General features: G+C 40.5%; 1 protein-coding gene across 12 annotated transcripts in view; it reads left to right on the top strand.

Annotated features, from left to right (window-relative positions):
* east (enhanced adult sensory threshold) overlaps window positions 1-23,878 on the top strand; it is a 334,547-nt gene that overhangs the window by 254,015 nt on the left and 56,654 nt on the right. For 3 of the 12 annotated variants that reach the window (XR_010952555.1, XM_067781714.1, XM_067781712.1), the window contains exon 1: window positions 64-219. The exons of 2 other annotated variants lie outside the window; for them this stretch is intronic. The gene's annotated coding sequence lies outside the window, so the exon portion shown is untranslated. Of the gene's footprint in view, window positions 1-63; window positions 230-255; window positions 1,081-1,316; window positions 1,335-1,441; window positions 1,560-1,586; window positions 1,790-22,139; window positions 22,243-23,878 lie in introns of those variants that run through there. 7 more of the 12 variants (XM_067781720.1, XM_067781721.1, XM_067781713.1 and 4 more) reach the window with 7 other exon arrangements.

The following is a 23,878-nucleotide window of genomic DNA, read 5'->3' as shown; positions in this document are numbered from 1 at the left end:
CTGTTGCTCCGCTACGAGTGAGCAGTTTGGCAAGCATTTAGTTTTATTTTCTACCCCCGACAATATAGTCAATGAGACGGTATGTCGCGCAAAGTAGCAAAAGCATTCGACTCAATATAAAAACGCAAAAAAATATATACAAAAACAACATTGGCAGAGTTTAGAAGAACTGTGTAAAAGAAGGAACGTCAACTGCCAGTGGCTGAAGAAATTTTAAACGTAAGAAAAAGTACGAACAACAAGACAGCAGGAAAAACTGAAGCACGAAGTGCTTGTACGAACAAAGGCGTAAACGAATTGACATGGAAATTTAGCGAAGTGTTAACTTTACCAAAGGCGGTAAGCGGTACGTCGCTGCTGAACTTTGGCGATGTTTGGGGAAAACTCTCTGTTGGCTTCGACGACCGCAGCGATGCTTGCATTTCATTTTAGCAGCAATGGAGTGAATTAGGCGATCTCACGTGCTGAACTCATTCTCTCTGAGCACATTTGTCATTTTACAAATTCGTATTTTGTTTCGCGTGCCTCTTTACTGGTTCTTTTTTGTTTCTTTCCTTGCTTCAAACGTATACTATTTGCTCATTTTTTTATTTCAATATTCGCTGTCCGCTTATATTACATTCAAGTTTAACAAATTCGTGTGTGCATTTCGTATGAGTTGTGCGTGTGTAAAAAAGAGGTTGAAAAGTCAAAATAAACTTTACCAGGCAAATGAATGGCTAAAGTGGTTAATACCATTAAGCGAAGAGATGTAAAAAACGTAAAAATTTGAAGTGAAAATCGGTAATTGAATTACATTTTGCAAAAGGCCAAAGCATAAATTTGCACATTAGGCAACATTTATAGTTCGTCGGTCGGTTCCATAATGTTTGTCAGCTCGTACGGCCTCGGTTATATTGTCGCGAGTTTGGCGTTGCAAGCAAAAGCAAAAACCTTCGGTGTGCGCGTTTGAATATTATATATTGAACGTTGTTATTTATTTATATTTTCGAACATTAGGTCATTCAATTTGGAAGCAATATTGTTAAGCATAAAGTGAGTGATTTGTAAAAAAAGCAATAAAATCAGTTGGATGCAAAGGTAGTTGTGAATACAAAATTTGTGAAATGTCTTAAAGCTGTAGTTGTGTGCATAGAATATGCATACATTGTTTTTGTATAGTAGAAATTTTCACTGACACCAAAACCCCAAAAAAGTGTAAAATCCACTAATTTTATGTGATAAAAGCGTGCAGAAAGAGAAAGAGTAAAATGTGAAACTGGTAAATGAAAAAATGGCGTATGTAAAGTCGCCGTCGTCGCAGTTGCTAAGATGACAACAACAACAGCGGCGAAGTAATTGACGTTCGGCAATTTCCGCTTTTTGATGCTTGCTATGTTTCCTCCTTTTTGTTTTAATTTCCTTTTTATCTTTGTTTTTCTCTTTTGTTTGTTTTATGTAGTGGGTAATGTGATAATGGCGGATGTTAAAACAAAATCGCTGATTGCAAAGTCACACATACATCGGCGAACAGCTGCTGTGCCGAAGTACGATGACAGCGTTAATACCGGCGAGTAATGGTAGAAAATGGCGTTCTATAGATTTACACTAGACTTGTTTTTGTTGCACAAATGTACATATTTATCGTGGCCCCTTTTGTCCGTTGTGTACAATTTTCCTTTAATTATGTTTGCACATTTTTGTTTGTTATCTAAGCATATGTGCGCGTGTGTGTAGGTCTGTCACCTTTATTTGCAGTTAATATTAAGATTTCGTCGGCATTGAAACAATTTATTCTAATAAGTGTAAGGTAAGTTGTTTTTTTGACAAACAATTATTATTGGGGAAAATTTTTAGAATAGCACCCCCCGAGTTCGGGTAAAACTTGGTATCAAATGAAAGAGGGAGCTGTCCCGATCACAAATATATATATATTTTAAAGTGCGCAAACTTAGATATAATTTAAAAGTTATTTGTTGTTAAAGTTTGCAAATTTAGCAAATTTCTATAGCACTTTAAATTACAATTTACACATCTTTCAAAACCTTAATCCACATACATATCTATATAAATTGGCAACGCTAAACTTAAATTGCATTTTTGTATATTTCACATTTCATTTTTGCATTGTTTTTACTTATTATAAATGTTTTTATTAAATCAATCGCGCTTTTGTAGCAACATGCACATTTATATATTGATGCCATTACAAAGCTGTGCTGCCACATAAACAAACAAAAAAAAAAAAACAAATATAAATATTACCTTACCACCATTCAGTTAATAAAGAAAAAGGAAAATATATCCCACTCAGCATTTAGGTGATTAAGTTTCGAATTTCCCTACATATCAATACAATTTGATTACTCTTTCTGACTAAATCATGAGTTATCATACAATTAAACAAAATAAATAATCAAGTATGAGTACTTTTGATGATAAAAAACTGAATATAGCTTTTCATTCACATTTTGGAATCATATTTGAGACAAATGGTTTTACTTTAGGTGATCAAAAATTTTTAACCATTTTTCATTCAGCTTTCTGAATCTTTTCTGACTACCTTTGTTGACTGAATAATGAATTTTATACTTGTTAAAACTTTACTTTTCATTGAATGTCTTATTTTTTTCACATATTCACATTTTTTCAATCATGAAGTTCAGAAAAAAATATATTAAAATTTTATTTTTCAATACAAAAAATAATGTACTGCTCCTAAGAAAATATGCCCCCAACCTTCGGCTTCCCAGAAAATACAAATCTAACCATTAGACAATACAAAGGTTGTGAAATATTTGAACCCCAGGTAAGTGAAACTCTCTTGACATATGTACCTGGATATGGCTTCAACATCCCGTACCATACCGTATTTCAAGATGTTGACGATCATAGCTGATGCTGGATGTTGGAGTCGAGGTGTATATCGGTCAAGTTTATTTGCGAGTGACCTGTGGTTCTAATAGCTCACTTCCGCATGCTTTCCTCCCCTGATGAAATAAGATTACTATGTAGTATCTTATTTTGAATGAGATATGAAGAATAAATGCATCATAAACGCATTCAAAAATGATTCAAAAATCTCAATCAAAACGATTAGAAAATGACTGTGAAAAACAATCAAATATTACTCTAAAACAATTACAGCTCAATTTTACAATGATATCAAATATGACCAAAAAGCGTTTCGAAATATGAATCATAAATGATTATTCAATAATAATCACATTTATGGTACATTTTGCTCCGGACGATACATTAATTTTCGAACAGAAAATGCTTTTAAATTTGAACGTTTTTTATAATCTGGGGGTATGATATTTAAATATTTTTTGATCAAAATTTTCAAAAAATGCTGGCTGGGATATTTTTACTACTCATTTTGAAAAGTTGAAACATCTTTCCGCGTAGGCGGCCTTCGGCCGCGCTTATAAAAAATAACCCTGGGCTACGCCATGCTAAGTCCGGGTGTGTGGTATAACCGTGGCTACCGCCACGGTGATGTCCTTCTGCGTAGTACAACCTTCTGGGCATTTTATAAGCGCGGCCGAAGGCCGCCTATGCAGAAAGGTGTTCTACGCAGAATTACTGTGCATGGCGCAGTCGGTGTTGGATCGGGTAACATAACAATAAACATAAAGAGTTATAAGGTAATATCAGCTCGTTCACGAATGCAAAAAAGAGCTTTTTCAAATTTTTTGTAAATAAAGACTAGAAAAGTTAAATATATATATAAATCCGATGAAAGGTATTTTTATGAGTTATTTTTCGATTCTGCACTTGTTCCGTTTTTTAGATGTGGCAGCACAGATTTGTAATGTCATAAAATATATATACGTATACACATATAAAAGTTGTATAGAAATTTGTAAACTTTAACAACAAATAACTTTTAAATTATAAGTTTGCGCACTTTAAAATATATATATTTGTGATCGGGAGAACTCCCTCTTTCATTTGATACCAAGTTAAACCCCGAACTCGGGGGTACTAAACTAAATCGCTGCCACTTCATTTTGTACAGAGCTGGGTAAATGCAATTGTATTACATTGCCAAGTATATTCATAAGTAATTGGAAAAAGTAATAAATTCCCTTTCTTCTAATGAATTGGTTAAACTGTGTTCGGCCAGCAACAAGTTTGTAAAAATTTTACCCAAAGGAAATCAAACAGTTGAAGGCTTTGGGGAGTTTTATCGATGTGATGGTCCTTTGCCGGATACAGATCCTGTATGCTCCGGTAACAGCACCATTAATGTGTTGCCCGACCATCCCGGGAACTATTTATTTAGCCACATTAAAACTTCAGGCCATCCCTCCCCACCCAAGTTCCATGAGGAGCTGGAGGTCGCCAAAGCCTCGTCTGTTAGTGAAAAGGGATTCGCCGCTCGAAGTTGAGGTTGACAATTGGGTTGGATAAGCTGTATATTGTGCTACACAACCCCTTTAATCCCAAAAGGTCGCATGTGGTAATAACAAATCGTTCCCGAGGTCGGGCTTGGTATCGAAAAGTACCGGATCTGCAGGACCATCAACAACGATAACACTCCCCAAGGCTTTTGGGGAGTGCCCTTATCCCGCTTCCCAAGGTAGTCGGTTCTATGTACCGGAGCCACTCGCGATTTTTCCCGACCAAGGATTATCATTTCGGTGTAACCACATTTAATTTGTTGCGTCCCTCCCACAAATTGGGTATCGAACCCAATCCGGGTCCGTCTCCTGGCCCAGGTCCTGAGAAATGGTTTTGCTGCATCTGCCGGAAAAGAATCTTTTTAGGACGGCCATACTCTTTTCAGTGTATTTCGTGTAAGGGATGATTGCATCGGACTGGTTGTTCTATGCTAGATCCCAAAACCAGACGTGCACGTAACTTCTATAAATCTTTTGTGGATCCTTGCTGTTCACGCCCTAGGGTGTCCCGTAGTTACGCCTTGGCCCCCCCCCCCCCCCCCCCCCCCCCACCATTACCTTCCAGCAGCCCCACTGCTCAGCAAGCCAGAACAAGTACCCGCTGCTGCTCGCGCCCCACCGCACCACCAACTCATACGGCTACTCCCACTCATACCTACAATCTCCGTAGTAGAGTCGGGAGCAATGTCGAGCATCAGCCCCTGCCCCCGTCTTCTACCCCCTCTTTTCCTGCAGCAATTGTGTAGGTCAGGGAAAACGACTCTTAGTCCCTACCTCCCTTTGCACCGTTTGCCAGCACAGAATATATATGTTTGCGACATCCGCCAATGCAGCTCCTGCCTTGGACGGTGCCACTTTCCTAGATGTTCTGGTCTCCGCGGCGGCAACCCCCCGACGGGTTTCACTGCGCCATGTTGCCCGGCCGCATACCCAAATACACCGGGTACCCCAATTCCTACCCAAGGACGTCTAGTCCCAGGGCCACAACAGCGATCGCGTTCTGGCCTTCCACAACCCAGGCGTAGTCACCCGTCACTTACTCCCAGAGTGATGACGTCTCCCCCTATGCACTTCAGAATTCTGTTCTGGTCTCCGGGAAGGCAACTCCCCGACGGGTTTCATTGCGCCATGTTGCCAGGTCGCTAATCCAATTACACCGGGTACCCCAATGCTTACCCAATGACGTCCAGTCCCAGGGCCACACCAGCAGTTGCGTCCTAGCCTTTCACAACCCGGGCGTAGTCACCCACCTCTTACTGCTAGGGTGACGACGTCTCCCCCGTTGAACTTCAGAATTCTGCAGTTAAAATGTAATGGATTAACTGTGAAGATCACGGAGATAGTCGATTTCATGAACCGGTACAACATCCGCATCGCCGCGATTCAAGAGACCAAACCCACAGCAAGATCTGCTCTGCAGACCTGTTCTGGGTATAATGTCCACAGAAAAGATCGTGAGAGCGGAAATGGAGGCGGCCTCGCGCTTATCTTACTCCACTCAGTGCAATATCATTTATTTGATCCCGACATCGGCCGCAGGGACAGTGTCTCAGAACGTCAAGGCTTATCTGTCCGGTCAGGCGATGCAAACCTAGAAATCATCAACATCTACATCCCTCCTGCCACCTGTTGCCCCAGTGGATACCACCCTAACATCAGCGCCTTACTCACTGGCAATAATCGCATTATTTTAGGCGACGTCAATGCCCATCACGAACTGTGGCATTCAAACTTGCAGTCACACAGTAGGGGTGAGATGGTGGCGGATCAAATAAAAGAAACGACGTTCTGCACAATAAACGGAGATGCTCCCACACGTATGGTAGGAAGCTGTCACAGCTCGGCGGATATTTATATCGTGAGCGCAGGACTCGTAAACTGCGTCAACTGGCACCCGATGGTAACATTGGCATCCGACCACCTGCCTATACTTATTCCGCTCGAGCGTACCGCCGACTTCATTGTCACAGAAAAACGCATTTTCATAAACTTTAAAAAAGGAAAGTGGGACGAATACAAATCCTTTACAGACAACCGCTTTGCTGCTCTCCCAATCCCGACTGATGCTCGCCAGGGGAAACGTGCATTCCCCATGGTCATTGAATCCGCCTCGGCTCGCTTCATTCCCGCCGGTAGAATTCCCGAAATTCGGCCTCACTTTCCGGCGGACACCGCAAATTTATCGAGAGAACGAGACAACTCGATCCCGGCGACCCCCAAATAAGGGATATAAACCAACGCATCAGATTGCTTGTGGATGAACACAAGCGGGCGAAATATGAAGAGCACCTAAGCGGTTGTAACATCTCTGCCGGTGTAGGTAAACTTTGGTCCACCGTAAAGTCCCTATCGAATCCGTCTAAGCTCAATGACAAAATTTCCATCGCCTTTGGCTATAAAGTGCTGTCAGATGCGAAAAACTTCGCCAGCACTTTCTGCCGACAATATATAATGCATTCTACGGTCGACAAAGATAGACGGAGGGCCAACAGACACGCACATAAGCATAAATTGAGCTCGTCTCCGATTACCATCACCGCCAAAGAGGTTGAAGATGCCATCGGTCATTCTAAACCATCCAAAGCAGTGGGCTCAGACGGCATAGCCATGACGATGCTTAAAAGCTTATGGAAAGAGGGTTTCAAATATTTAGCACATGTCTTCAACCTGTCTCTTTCCACATTTGTCATTCCCCAAAAATGGAAAATGGCCAAGGTGGTCCCGCTACTAAAGCCTGTGAAACCAGCTAACATAGGAGAGTCATATCGCCCGATATCTCTCCTATCGCCAGTAGCCAAGACTCTTGAAGCCATTTTGCTCCCCTACTTCAAAGCAAATTTGCAGCTAGCCTGTCATCAGCATGGCTTTAGAAAACTCCTTAGCACCAACATGGCTTTAGAAAACTCCTTAGCACCACCATCGCGCTAAATGCCATTAGCACCCAGATAAATTGTGGTTTAAATCAGAAGCCCCACCATAGAACAGTACTCGTTGCGCTACACCTATCAAAAGCTTTTGATACGGTCAACCATGGCACGTTACTGCAAGACCTGGAAGGGTCTACCCTTCTCCCATGTCTTAAAAGGTGGACCGCAAATTATCTGGGTTGTCGGCAGGCATAGGTACAATTCAGAAACGAAACATCAAAGCCAAGAAGAATTAAACAAGGGGTGCCACAGGGTGGTGTCCTATCCCCACTTTTGTTTAATTTCTACATATCAAAACTACCTTCGCCACCGGAAGGAGTTACTATCGTTTCTTACGCCGATGACTGCACTATAATGGCCACAGCCCCGGGCACACAGATCGATGAGCTTTGCAACAGAATAAACGGCTACCTCCATGATCTCTCCAGTTTTTTCGCCTCACGCCAGGTGCATTATCACCGACCAAATCAGCCGCGACCTTATTTACAACTTGGGACGTCCCAAATGTCGACCATTTTGAACATCCACGTCGATGGCACTACGCTACCGACTGTCCTACACCCCAAAATCTTGGGTGTGACGTTTGATCAGGATCTACATTTTGGTGGGCATGCAGCTGCGATTGTACCGAAAATCCGGAGCCGTAATAAAATCCTCAAATCTCTTGCTGGCAGTACATGGGGAAAAGATAAAGAAACGCTCATTACTACATACAATGCAAATAGCCAGCCGATTGCATGCTACGCTTCCCCATATGGTCGCCAAGCCTTAAAAATACTCCCTGGAAGAAGCTACAGACCTGCCAAAATACTGCTCTCAGAATCCCAACGGGCTGTCTTCTTATGTCCCCAGAGCACCATCTACATAATGAGGCGCGAATACTCACCATAAGGGAGAGAAATCAGATGCTAACCAAACAGTTCCTTGTTGGATACCCACAAACCTGGGCATCCCAACAGCTGTTGATGAGCCAAAACTGCCTAGTGTTGTATGAAGCCAAAAAACACAAGCAGGTCCTCAGTGAACTCCACAAACAGGCGTCGAACCTTTATGCTGGGAATTACCCGGTGAATCCAGTACTCAAAGAACAGTACCCAAAACTTCCGGAAGAGGAACGCACACTCCCCAGGGAAACACGAGTCACTCTAGCTCAACTTCGATCTGGATACTGTAACAGGTTAAACCCTTACCTATCAAGAATCAACCCCGACATACAAAACATTGCTTGTAACGTGTCCCCACATGACACCAACCATCTCTTTAATTGTAATGTGGAACCAACACCTCTAACACCCCTCTCATTATGGTCCTCCCCTGTTGAAACAGCAAGTTTCCTTGGACTCCCGTTAGAGGATATTGATGACAATTTGTGATCGGCCGCACCTATTGAATGGGGCGAAGCACTGCTACAACAACAACAACAAAAACAACTGACTTTGTATCATCAGTATCGTCTTGACGTTTCACAACAGTAGTGCGCGCTGGCTTGAAACCACCCTTACATTCTTTCTGGAAAATTCGTTCCTTCGTTTTTGTGCGTCCATTTGTTTGAGTCAATGCCAGTGTTTCTCTCGCAGGTACTTCTGATTTTGCTTTATTTGGCCCATTCGATCCATCAACCTTTGCCTTTGACTTTCGTGGTCTTTGTCGAGTCTTCTCCACCAGTACTCGATTACTACTGAACCCTTTCGCCAAACTGAAGTTAAGTAGTATATCCTGGTTCTTATAACGCATAATCCTTCTCTGCATGTCGATCCTGATGTCATGGTCAACTAAGAAGTCCACTCCCAATATGACTTCATCAATAATCTCAGCTACAACGAATTTGTGTAGAACCGTGACCTCCCCAATTAAGACTTCACATACCACTTCTCCCTGGACTTGGTTACACTCGCCAGTAATCGTACGCATGGCTTTACTCTCCTGTTGACCAAATCAGATCGGATCAAGGACAGAGATGCGCCCGTATCGACAGTCAGTACACGTTCCTTGCCATCCACATTTCCTCTGACGTTAAAACTACTCGATTTTCTTCCAATTTGCGAGACAGATATCACAGGACATTCAACAGCTGGAGCTAGCTCTCGATTTTTACATCTAGCACGCTGTTGCTCATCTCCTCCCGCTTTGCGTTTACGGCCACTCAAGTTGGAACTACCAGAACCGGGGCTGCAATGACGTGCAATGTGACTTGGGTTACCGCACTTGAAACACTTCATAACTCCAGCATTTTTATGTTGTAACCCCTTCAGTGTTTCCAAAATTGTGTCTACCCAGTCTGGTCTTTCCACTTCCACGCGATGAGCTTTGTACGCTGACTTACTCAAAAGTGAGGCTGTTTCCTGAGTCAGTGCATGCGATACCGTTTCAGCAAACGTTAGTTTTGGATTCGCATATGTAGCTCGTTTCACTTCCACATCTCGTATGCCATTTATGAAGCTCTGAATTTTTACCCTCTCGGTGTATTCCACGGGTGCGTCCGCATTTGCTAGATGCGCCAGTCTTTCGACATCCGACGCAAACTTCTGCAAAGTCTCATTCGATTTTTGGAGCGTAACGTCTCTCTAGAGCACCCATCAATGCTTCATAACAGTTCCGTTCGCCCTCTGGAATGGTTTGTAAAATCTCAGCTGCAGGCCCTTTCAACGCCATGAACAGTGCAGCAACTTTATCTTCAGCATTCCAGTTGTTCACTGCTGACGTCTTCTCAAATTGAAGCTTGAATACCTCGAAAGGAACAGAGCCGTCAAAAGATGGAGTTTTTACCTTCGGATTGCTCGCTGGAACAGCTGGGCGATTTAGTTGTAACTGTTGCATGAGACCTTTCAACGCTTCTATCTCGGCATCAATTTTGTCCTCGAGTTGTAAAATTTTTGCATCCTGCTCTTCCAGTTTCGCAAAGAGCTGCGATGATACCTGTTCCGAAATTTTTGTCGACATTCCAGATATACGTGGCTCTTGCGCTTCCAGTTGAGATGACATATATGTCTTCTGTTCTTCCAATTGAGATGACATTTGCGACGCCATTTCTGCAATGCGTGCCTCCTGTGACCCCAGCTGAGATACCATTGTCGATGTTTGTGCAGATATTGTGCTCGTCACTGTATGCGGTGTTTCGTTTTTTTCTTCCATTTTTGTTGTTGTTTTGTCGCTATCATAATGAAAGACATACTCTTCAGCATTGATTCCTTAAAATACCATAGCTACACTTAGTCGTCTTTGTAGCTGGGATTTATTGCCAAAAGAAGCCAATCCACGGACTTCCAACTCCTCCTTCAGTTGCTGGATTGTCAATTCACTCAACTTTGCCATGTCCATGTTGTATTCGAAGTCTTCGGAGTTTATTCAACAATTCCTCTTCTAACACCAATTGTAACGAATTTACTGCAAATCCTCTTATTCGCAACCTTCTACTAACGTTCGTATCGCTAAACTGTTGAATAAACAACTCCAATATTTAATAATGCAAAATGTCCTTTATTAAAGTACTTCACAATAACACTGATACTTCACAACCAATAGCTTGCTTAAATGAAACTGATTGTAGCGCCACTACTGTTACTGCCTTTTATACTCTTTGATTTCCTCGTTGCATCTTTTAGGCGCTTCCAGAATTTACTTAGTTACTGCTATAAAATTATAACTACAGATGCACGTGTATAGCTTCTCATATGCGCGTGTATTTGTGAGCGACACTTCCACAATTATAATTGCATACTTTTGGGAGCATTTCAGATAAGATATCTGCATGTGTTTGTGCTTTGCTTCTCCGCTGCGTGTACGTACATATGTGTAGACATAATGATTGAATTATTGATGTGCATCAAGTCACTGCTTAGCATCGGCTTAGAGATGATAGTATCCCTTAGTACTGCTAATATTCGTTACAATATCAAAACTACCTTCGCTACCGGAAGGAGTTACTATCGTTTCTTACGCCGATGACTGCACAATAATGGCCACAGGCCCGGGCCCACAGATCGATGAGCTTTGCGACAGAATAAACGGCTACCTCCCTGATCTCCCCTGTTTTTTCGCCTCGCGAAACCTGGCATCACCTACTAAATCATCCGCGACCTTATTTACAACTTGGACGCGCCAAATTTCGACCATTTTGAACATCCACATCGATGGCACTACGCTACCGACTGTCCTACACCCCAAAATCTTGGGTGTGACGTTTGATCAGGATCTACATTTTGGTTAGCATGCAGCCGCAATTGTACCGAAAATCCAGAGCCGTAATAAAATCCTCAAATCTCTTGCTGGCACTACTTGGAGAAAGATAAAGAAATGCTCATTACTACTTACAAAGCAATTGGCCAGCCGATTGCATGCTACGCGTCCCCTATATGGTCGCCAAGCCTTAAAACTACTCACTGGAAGAAGCTACAGGCCTGCCAAAATACTGCTCTCAGAATCGCATCGGGCTGTCTTCTTATGTCCCCAGAACACCATCTACATAATGAGGCGCGAATACTCCCCATCAGTGAAAGAAATGAAATGCTAACCAAACATTTCCTGTTGAACACCCAGAAACCTCGGCATCCCAACAGGTATCTGATTGATGAGCCAACACCGCCTAGGGGCTTAAGGAGTCATCTCCGTAAGCATTATGAGGAAATACGCACCTGAGAACTCAGCCGTATGAATCCAAAAAACAACAAATTAAATTTGTTGTTTTTGTTGCAGGTCCTCAGTGAACTCCACAAACAGGCGTCGAACCTTTATGCCGGGAATTGCCCGGTGAATCCAGTACTCAAACAACAGTACCCAAAACTTACGGAAGAGGAACGCACACTCCCCAGGGAAACACGAGTCACTCTAGCTCAACTTCGATCTGGGTACTGTAACAGGTTAAACTCTTACCTTTCCAGAATCAACCACGACATACAAAATGTATGCCCCGCTTGCAATGTGTCCCCACATGACACCAACCATCTCTTTAATTGTAATGTGGAACCAACGCCTCTAACACCCCTCTCATTATGGTCCACCCCTGTTGAAACAGCAAGTTTCCTTGGACTCCCGTTAGAGGATATTTATGACAATAGCTTGAGCATAAATTGAGATCGTCGACGATGCGGTAAAAGCTTCGCATTTTTCTTAAACCGACTTTTTATAATGGTGGAGTGGCAGACAATTTCTGCATATGGTGGTATAAGAAAAGTATGTGTTTATTGTCCAGAATCACTTCAACAAAATTATGAAAAGCTGCTAGCTCCATAAAATTAAATACATTTTAACTTTTCATGCAATAGAGCTTTTTCGTTCTACTGTGACGTCCCGTAGTCCGCGCCTTAGCCCCACTCACTACATTCCAGCAGCTCCGCTGCTCAGCAAGCCACTACTATTCCCCCAGCTGCTCGCGCCCTATGGTGCCTCCAGCTCATACGGCCGCTCCCACTAACAACTAAAATCTGCGTAGTGGAGTGGGCAGCAATGCCGTATATCAGCCCCACCCCTGTCTTCTTCCCATTTCTTTTCCGGTAACAATCGTGTAGGTCAGGGAAACAAGACTCTTAGTCCCTACCACCTTTTGCACTGTCTGCAGGCACAGAATATATATGCTTGCGACATCCGCCCAATGCAGCTCCTGCCGTGGTCGGTGCCAAGATGTTCGGGTCTTCGCGACGGAAATCCCCCGACGGGCTTCATTGCGCCGTGTTGCCAGGCCCCAAACCCAAATACACCGGGCACCCCAATGCTTACCCATGGACGACCAGTCAATCGTGAGCGCAGGACTCGCAACCTGCGTCAACTGGCAGCCGATGGTAACATGGGCATCCGACCGCCTTCCAATACTCATCTCGCTCGAGCGTACCACCTACTTCATCGTCTCTGAAAATGGCACTTTCATAAACTTTAAAAAAGGAAAGTGGGAAGAATATAAATCCTTTACAGACAGCCGCTTTGCTGCCCTCCCTATCCCGACTGATGCTCGCCAAGGGGAGCGTGCTTTCCGCAAGGTCATTGTATTCGCCGCGGCTCGCTTTATTCCCGCCGGAAGAATTCCGAAATTCGGCCTCACTTTCCGGCGGAGGCCGCAAATTTAGCGAGAAAACGTTACCTCATAAGACAGCTCGATCCCGGCGACCCCTAAATAAGGGGCATAAACCAACACCTCAGATTGTGTGTGGATGAACACAAGCGGGCGAAATGGGAGGAGCATCTAAGAAGCTGTAACCTCTCTGCCGGTGTGGGTAAGCTTTGGTCCACCGTAAAGTCCCTATCGAATCCGTCCAAGCACAACGACAAAATTGTCATCGCTTTTGGCGATAAAGTGCTGTCGAATGCGAAAAAATGCTAGAGCGCCTTTTGCCGACAATATATAATGCATTCTACGGTTGACAAAGCTAGACGGAGGGCCAACAGACACGCGCACAAACATAAATTCAGCGCGTCCCCAATTACCATCACCGCCAAAGAGGTTGAGGATGCCATCGGTCAAGCTAAACCATCTAAAGCGGTGGGTACTGACGTCATAGCCGTGCCGATGCTTAAAAGCTTAGGAAATAAGGGTTTTAAATATTTAGCACATGTCTTCAACCTGTCTCTTTCCACCTTTATCATTCCGAAAAATGGAAAATGGCAAAGGTGGTCCCGCTACTAAAGCCTGGGAAACCAGCTAACATAGGAGAGTCATATCGCCCGATATCTCTTCTATCGCCAGTGGCCAAGACGCTTGAAGCCATTTTGCTCCCCTACTTCGAAGCAAATTTGCAGCTAGCCTGTCTTCAGCATGGCTTTAGAAAACTCCATAGCACCACCACCGTGCTAAATGCCATTAGAACCCAGATAAATTGTGGTTTAAATCTGAAGCCCCACCATAGAAGAGTACTCGTTGCGCTAGACCTATCAAAAGCGTTTGATACGGTCAACCATGGCACGTTACTGCAAGACCTGTATGGGTCTACCCTTCCCCCATATCTTAAAAGGTGGACCGCAAATTATCTGGGAGGGCGGCGGGCATCGGCGCATTTCAGAAACGAAACATCAAAGCCGAGAAGAATTAAACAAGGGGTGCCACAGGGTAGTGTCCTATCCCCACTTTTGTTTAATTTCTACATATCAAAACTACCTTCGCCACCGGAAGGAGTTACTATCGTTTCTTACGCCGATGACTGCACAATAATGGCCACAGGCCCGGGCCCATAGATCGATGAACTTTGCGACAGAATAAACGGCTACCTCCCTGATCTCCCCAGTTTTTTCGCCTCGCGAAACCTGGCATTATCACCGACTAAATCATCCGCGACCTTATTATTAACAACTTGGACGTCCCAAATGTCGACCATTTTGAACATCCACGTCGATGGCACTACGCTACCGACTGTCCTACACCCCAAAATCTTGGGTGTGACGTTTGTTCAGGATCTTCATTTTGGTGAGCATGCAGCCGCAATTGTACCGAAAATCCAGAGCCGTAATAAAATCCTCAAATCTCTTGCTGGCAGTACTTGGAGAAAAGATAAAGCAATTGGCCAGCCGATTGCATGCTACGCGTGTTTAGAATAATAATGAATTAATAATTTGTTTGTTTTAAATTTTCTTGGGGGGGGAGTAAATATAGAGTTAACTACTTTACTCTTTACTTTAATTTTGAAAATAATTTTTAATTGAGTTTTCATGCTAACTTAAAATTTTTAAATAACTTCAAAAAAAGAAAATTCTAATTAGTTGGAAAAATATTTAAACATTTTTTTGGAAAGGGAGTTAAAAATTTAAATAAAATATTTATTTTTATATAAAAAAAAGTAAATTTAAATAATTTATATAAAATTGTTAAAATATAAAAATAAAAATTATACTTACATAAAATTAAGTTTAATAAAAAAAAAATATTAAAATTAGTAAGTAGTTGATTGATGATTGTAAAGATTTTAAACGAATCAATTGCGTTTTTTTGACGTGATGACAATTAAATACATCGTTGTTGCTGTATATGCAATGGCTTTGTTATGCAATGGCTTTGTAATTAGTGAAGAGGACGTTAAAGGTTACGAGTGATTCCAACAAATGGTATACAAAATGACGATGTTTCGTTGAGTATTGAGATACTTCGATATATGAATGAATTGCAGGGAGGAATTAGCGGTATTATCTTAATGAATTTTGAGTTTAATATAGACGACAGCAAATGATGTGCGTTAGTCTAGTTCAAACATTTTCGCATATTCTTTCAGTTCTTCAATGCCAATGTTGATTTAAATATCAGATAGGACGTGAAAATATAATGTCAATGGGTCAGCGGTTCTTTAAAATTATTTTCAGCTTCTTAGTTTTGTTATTAATAAACACGATTTTCGTTTAGGTACACAATTTCTTGGTTTCTTTTATTAAAATTAAGCGGCAGTTTAATTTAAACTCATTGAGCTTTGCATTGAATAATTCTTATAGATATTAAATCTGCTTTATTTTATTTTTTAGTATATTAATTTACAAATCACATATTTGTTTGTTAGAGCTTTGTTAGTGGAGAGGGTTTTTGTCATAGCACTGATGTATTGTGACGATGTTTTTACTTGACCCATCAGACGTAATATATATGTACATCCAATTAAATTATATCTTCTGAAGTTGGTTCAGGTAACTAAAACAAATTTTCTTTGACAGCACGACACTTAGTTGCACTTTTTTTTGCTATATTTTATTGGTCAATAGCTTTGCGATACGTAAAGCGTCACATTCAGTAATTGTATTACATATAGACTTATATAAAAATTTAGGTCCGTTGGTAGAATCGCCAATATATTTGGTGGTTAACCAAATATTAAGATATTTATTTTTTAAAAATATTATGTTATTTATTTTTGAGTTTAAATATTTTTCCAACTAATTCCAATATATTTGGTGGTTAACCAAATATTTAAATATTTACCAAATTATATAGTGTTAAACTATATTAAAAATTTATTTCACAGTCAAATTAAATATTTTCACATTTTAAAAATTCTAAAATAATTGATTTGAAAATTTTCATTTTGAAATAACATTAAAAGTAAAATAACATAAAAATAATTTACAAAATTAAAGTATATCGTACAAAGTAGATAACCCTACAGCGTCCCCTATATGGTCGCTAAGCCTAAAAACTACTCACTGGAAGAAGCTACAGGCAAAAATACTGCTCTCAAAACCGCCACGGGCTGTCTTCTTATGTCCCCAGAACACCATCTACATAATGATGCGAGAAACGCCCCATCAGGGAGAGAAATGAGATACTAACCAAACAGTTTCTGTTGAATACCCAGACACCTGGGCATCCCAACAGACATCTGATTAATGAGCCAACACTACTGTTTAAGCGACTTAAACTATGAACATTTTTCGTTCGTTTGTTTCAGTAGCCATTGAGTGTGCTTGTAATTCTCAACTGGTTAGTGAAATATTCTAAAGACATAGTTTGAGTTTTTTAATTAAAGTCGAGGTTCTTCGGATGGTGTGCTAATACATCAGAGCCCAGTGCTCGCCTCCATATCACACTTTGAAGGGGTTCTTCAAATAGAAGATGAGGTGGCTCATTAGAGCGAAACCTCAGAGTGCCCAACTCTCGCCCCAAATTAAATAAATAGAGGTTTTTCTTGTAGAAAATGGGGTGCCAATACCTCAGAGCCGTCCCGTGCTCGCCTCCATATCACATTTTAAAGGGTTCTTCAAATAGAGGGTGAGGTGGCTCAGTAGAGCGAAGCCTCAGAGCCCCCCAGTGCTCGCCCCCAAATTAAATAAATAAAGGTGTACTGATGCTATGCATCCTCCCATGACTTAAATACACCAATAACAATAAAACTACCCAACTCAATAAATGGAATACATTAAATCAAAAACCCCATAAACTCAATACAGTCCATTAATAATAATAATTTATAAATTTAAAAAAAGGAATGCTTGGTGGGAGTTGAACCCGCAACCCCGGGCGTTTGGTCGGGTACGTCAGCCACTGTGCCACGACTCATACGCTTACAAGCACATAAAATTACTCATTTATAACTCTTATTAAACTGCTCGCCCTCAATTGCCCAAAGCTTAGACAACCACCTAGGGGCTTAAGGAGGCATCTCCGAAAACATTATGAGGAAATACGGCACCTGAGAACTCAGCCGTATGAAGCAAAAAAACACAAGCAGGCAGTCAGCGAACTCCACAAACAGGCGTCGGACCTTTATGCCAGGAATTGACCGGTGAGTCCAGTACTCAAAGAACAGTACCCAAAACTTGCGGAAAAGGAACGCATACTTTCCAGGGAAACGCGCTTCAATCTAGCTCAGCTTCGTTCTGGATGTTGTAACAGGCTAAACTCCTACCTATCCAGAATCAACCCCGACATACAAAATGTATGCTGTTTATAATGCTATTAAGAAAATATACAAAAGTACCATTAATTATAAAAAGAAGAAGTACATGGAAGACAGAGTGCTCAACTATGGCGGAAACATGAAGCAGATGTGGAAGTGTCTTAAAGACCTTTGTAAAGCGTACAGATAATAAAAAACATATCACTAAAATTGTAATTAATGTGGAATGCCTAGAGAAGGAACATGATATAGCTAATGCTCTAAACAACTTTTTAGTGCAGAGTATAGTAGAAATTAATGATAGTATCGAAGAATTGCCCACAACGCACGAAATGTACGCAAATCATTTTACCACAAGTGAATCATTTCATTTCAGAGCCATCGAGTTAGATGATATAATAAATATCACTAAGTCATTTAAAAACAAATACGGTGGAGAGAAGCTCTTATCTGAGGGTGTCTTCAAGGATGCCATGGTGTACATTAGTAACTTTTACAAAGATATTATTAATGAACCCCTAAACAGTGGCATTGTTTCTAATTGCTGGAAAGTGTCATCAATAGTACCCGTGGAAAAAGTAAAGAGCACAGTGAAACCCGAGGAGCTACGCCCAATAAATAATTTACCCCAGATGAGAAAATTATTGAAGTAGTGTTGAAAAATCAAAAATACAGCACCTGAGAACACAGCCATATGAAGAAAAAACACAAACAGGTCGTCAGTGATATCCACAAAAAAACGTCGGACCTCTATGTTAGGAATTTCCCGGCGAACCCAGTTTTTAAAGAAAAATATCCAGAACTCGAAGAAGAGGTACGCACTCTCTCTTGGGAGACGCGCATCACTCTAGCCTGGATAGTGTAACAGGTTAAACTCTTACCTATCCAGAATCAATCTGACATATATAATGTATGTGCTGCTTGCGAAGTGTCCCCACATGACACCAACCATCTCCTTAATTGCAATGCCTCTAATACCCCTCTCACTCTGGTCCAACCCTGGTTGAAACTGCTAACTTCCTTGGACTCCCGTTAGATGATACGATGACAATTTGTTAATGTTAATTCTAGTAAACAATGACTGTGTGGCGTATACGCAACATGCTTTTCCCGAGATTTAGCTATCTGTGCATAATCTTATATAATGTCCACAGGACACTTCTTATAAATGACTTAACCTTTTCATAAATGACTTACCATTAATGCTTAAACATTCCCGGGCTCTTATGTATGCGGATGATGTAAAACTTTGCCATACATTCTTTCCCTCGGACTTGGTTAGTCGGACCCTCCTTAAAGTTGATTTGGTCTCATTTCAGAGCTGGTGCACAGCGAACCTACTCGTTTTAAGCTGCTCAAAATGCAAACATGACTTTTCACCGAGTAAAACCATTTTTGACACTATATACTCTAAATTCTACACATCTGGAGCGATTATCTGCCGTTAATGATATAGGGTTACTTTTCCACCCAAACTATATTTTAATACGCATATTTCATCCATTGTAAATAAAGCAACGGGCATGCTTGGCTTTGTTAAACGTTGGGCCAAAGAGTTTAACGATCCTTAGGTTAGGTTGGACTGGCCCGTCCATGAGGACCTCACATAGACTGAATGAGTCCGTAGTGTTACCAGGAGGGTGTTTTAGCGACTAAACTGAAAAACCAAGACCTATGTTATAAAATAACTCCGTCCTCTTGGCAAATACTAGAAGCTTCATAGGACTTAAGCCACTTGCTGCTTCTAGCTCTGACAGCTGTATCACTCTTAATAGCTGGAGTCTTAGCCTGGCAAGCGCAGAGCACTAGAACCAAACATGGTCGATCGTTTCCTCCTCCAACGTTTCCCCTGACCAAGCCTAATTTAAAAGCATGTGACACCAGAAGGCCATGTCTAGTCAGAATACCCGTCATGAGTCTAGAGTCCTCTCTTTTTAATGATAGTGGCAACGTTGTAAGGATCTGTTTATTTTCGGATTAGCATAGTATACCGCAGACCCTATGCTTTCCTGTACTTTGGAACCATCTGTGTACACATATATCGCCTCGTCCTCCATTTGAGCACCCTTGAGCCAACTATCCATATTGTGGCTTAAAGAGCCCCCTCGAAGGGCAGATAGGGAATCGGGTAGCCTGTTCGTCCTGCAATTGATGACGCTATACTACTATGGCCGTATGGTCTGGGCTCAAGCTGCCCCGAGGCACTGAGCATCGGTGTTTTTTCCTGAAAATTGTTTTATGAGATTTCTGCTCAATTATGCAAGTACAAATTTTTCTATTTTTTCTTATCAAAGAACTGAATGATTTTTCATTATGAATCTCTGCTTTTATACAGAAATTTCATTTTAAAGAATATTTCTAAACAAATGTAAATGCGTTTTTTATTAGCTTCAGTTCAGCGATATAAAAAACAGGATTATTGACGTTTTAAACTGGTGCATAGTAGACCCCGCGTGCATTGCTGTCCTCTTTATTGCACAATTGCGTGTGCTGTAGTGTTAAGGAAATAAAGCCCCCGGGTAGGTTGAACTGGCCGGTCCATGAGGACCTCACATATACTGATAGAGTCCGTAGTGTTCCCAACAACATTTTGCGTTACCATTCATAATTCAAAGATTCAGAATCGGGAAGACGGTATCTTCGTAGCCACACAGGCGTCTCTGAAAATTGCGCGATGGATGCACAATGAAGTTCAAACTTCTACTTTAACCCAATTTCAATTGTTTCTCAACGTTTAAGTGGTTGACTTCTTTTGAAACGACTAATATTAGCTGTATTTCGTTGCTAACTAGTACAATTACCGAATTGCATGGAAAGCAACAATAAAAAGTAATTGAGTTGAGTTGGCTAAGCGCTCTCAGTTGAAACCGCTTAAGGGCCAAATACACGACACGAACATTCCCGTTATGTCATGTTTCTGCGACCTTTTCTGTCGTGTATGGTGGTGTTTGCCAGTTCGCGCAAATGTTCGCCAAAAATCAAAATATGGTAATAGTCTAGTTGAGGGGTCGACTGCTAATACGCTACCAAAAATATCGAGAGAGGTGTCAAACGACGCGTCTTGACATCAGTATTAATAATCCGAAGGCGGAAAATAAAAATTTTAACGCGTTCAAAAGATATTAAGGAAAAACCGAAAAAAGACCCGCGGGTACCTCCGAAACCGGGGGTCGGATCCATAGAATTTTTGCGCAGAACACCTTTCTGCGTTGGCGGCCTTCAGCCGCGCTTATAAAAAATTACCCTGGGCTACGCCATGCCAAGTCCGGGTTTGTGGTATAATCGTGGCTCCCGCACGGTGATGCACAATTTTTTTGTGGGTACAAACACAACAACAACCACATGGAAATCGCCAACTTCAACTGCAAATATCTCCTGACAGAGATAAAATTTTTCTTTTCCGCCTTCGGATTATTGTTCTCGAGATTAATACGCGTCTTTTGACACCTCACTCGATATTTTTGGTAGCGTATTAGCAGTCGACCCCTCAACTAGACTTTTACCCAAAATATTTTAATTTTTGGCGAACATTTACGCGAACTGTTCGTGCGTGTATGGCGAAATAGCTCATAATCGTAGTAATTTCTGAACGGAACAAACGTGCCCGGAAAAGTAAAATGGACAATAAAAATTTCTGAGTGAATTTATTGAAATGTATAAATTTTTTTTTACACTTAATTGCCACAGCGAGCAATATTGCTGCAGCAAAATTGTTGTCCGTATTCATCGCTGTCTGCATAGATTAGATTGATACGAATCTTTTGTTTACGCTCATATTTTCGCTCTCACGAGGGATTTATCTTCTAGTTGTTGCTGGCAACAATCACAGATAAATCCCTCGCGCCAGCTGAAGCGGGTGCCAGAACAAAAAATGTGCCAGCCAAAACAAAAAACGTGCCAAAAATTTTGGTAAACTTTGGTTTGACCTACGACTGTAGAATAGCGTTCAAAAATTATGGGAAAAAGGATAAAAAAACTTGTTTTAGTGTAAATATTATTAGTTCGAAGGCGGAGGGTAAATATTATTTCTCATTCAAAAGTTATCACTAAAAACAGGGTTTGTAAATATGAACTCCCGATGCAACCATTCCATTTTGATCACAGAACCTGGAACGCCAGACATGTAGGATAAGCGCTTTCGATTAAATAATGTTAACTGTTATATCATAGGTCCGATTTACTGAAATTTCAATAGAATATATGGTTTTCACTGCGAGTTAAATGCGTTACAATATTTGACTAATTAATTTAATCGAAATGTTAGTTTTACTTAGATTTGTTTATATTTAACTCTAACTAGTCGTATTATTGTAAAATAACTTTAAGGAAATAAATATTTTACGACTATCATTTTATTAAATGATTGAAACTATAATCGCCGAAATGTATGTCAAAAATCCCCATTTTCAGATCTATTCATTTTTGATTGGAGTGGCATCATTGATAAATGTTATAAAAAATGTGCATTTTGACAGCGCTCTCTCGAAACAAAGAGTTGCAAATCCATTCATCTAAGGCTGTCTGAAAGAGAACTAATGTTCGGCCAAAAGTTCGTATAGTGTATGGCCAAAGCTGCGAACAAGATTGCGGAATGTTCGCGGAAATGTTCGTGTCGTGTATTTGGCGCTTTAGGTAATTGTCGACCTGATTGATAGTGTTGTATAGTGTTGCATATTCAAAAATAGGGCACTATTGTGAACGAGCGAATGAAACGAACATACGAATGTGCAGATAAACAAAAATAACAAAATAACAGCGTGGCGGCAGGGTGACATACATAAAAACAAACACACGCATTTCATGTATTTTGTTTTTGTAATTCTCTGGTTGTGTGTCAAAAACATACTGCGCTAGAAGTAGAAATGTCATAGCGGCGAAAAAAAGTAACAATTAGCTGATAAACCTCCACCATCTGTATAGTTTTGGCATAATGAAACTGTTTAGCATGTTGAAGCGTTTTCTTCAAGCTCGCTTGAAAAAAAATACACCTATTATAACTTGTATCTTAGGTAAATTGCTAAAACAACAAAAAATGCTTGGAAAAGTGTATTAAGATTTCTGACCCAGTGATGTAAGACTATTTTGAAACTTTCTTTTGTCCTAGTTTTATAAGAATTCACATATTATTTTTACACATCTACAGACAAGTGTATGTATGTATATATGTACGTGCTTACTAGAATATATATGCCACTTATATACGTGCATACATACGCAGGAATGAATGTTTGTTCTAATCCTGCTTCAACGCTTATGTTTCCATATTTATATATGTTTGTATCTACGAAACATTTAAGAACTGTCAACAGATACACAACTTGATCTTACTTACGTACTGCTGCTCATTTTGTTTGCATTAAGTAATGTACTTACAATTTGATTCGCAGTTGCCTTCGTAACCGGTTTTCAGGAGCATATAAAGTATTTCGCTCATTTACTTCAATAGCGTCATAACTCAATAAACACGATTTTTGAGTTAATAACATATTAACGTACCCAATATCATGTTCTATGTTGTATAAAAAAAATCTTTGTGATCAGCTAAAAATTTACCACGTGCTATAAAAATGAAAATTTGCCTTTAAATGCACAACATATAGCAGTTAAAACCTTTGAATGGCTCTCCTGGAAAATTGTGTTTTTTGAGTTATGACATAATTGAAGTAAATGAGCGATTTGTTAACAAGTGTTTGATAAGTTTTCCTTCCATTTTTTCCTCTGCAGCTTTGCTATTCTTCAGTTTACAGGACTCATATAAATAAACTTGTTGCTTGGTTTTATGAGGGTTAGTTAGTTTACGTCACTTAACCAGCTTCCAATATTATGTTGAAGAGCTGCAGACAAATGTAATGAAAGCAATAACTACAAACTTTTTACGTTCAATGCTAAATTGTTTTTTCATCTTTTGTTTAGGTGAAGGCGTCTCAATTATTTCGCTTTATTCTTTTAAGTTGAAATACTGTTTTTATGGCTAACGTAGCTGTTGCAAGGTGGGCTTTAGGTATTCAAGTTTAAGTTGAAATTTTTTTCTTTTTCGGATTTTGTTGGTTGCAACATCTTTGTAGATTATTTAGTAAGATACATATGTATATCGTTAGCTTAATGTGAAAATGTGCCAAGACACTTTTTTTGAAAAATTTTATTTTAATGCAGTTTTAAAACTGAATTCAAAATACATCGATCACAAAAAAAAATATTTTCATTTTTCATTTTTACGTGCCTTGGGCAATGATGTGTAAATGTGCTAAGTCGTCAGCTGTTAAAAAGA

The sequence above is a fragment of the Eurosta solidaginis genome, chromosome 4 (genome assembly GCF_040869045.1).
Source record: "Eurosta solidaginis isolate ZX-2024a chromosome 4, ASM4086904v1, whole genome shotgun sequence".
Taxonomy (NCBI): domain Eukaryota; kingdom Metazoa; phylum Arthropoda; class Insecta; order Diptera; family Tephritidae; genus Eurosta; species Eurosta solidaginis.
The sequence above is the reverse complement of the archived record's forward strand: the minus strand, read 5'-3'. Positions and strand labels throughout refer to the sequence as shown.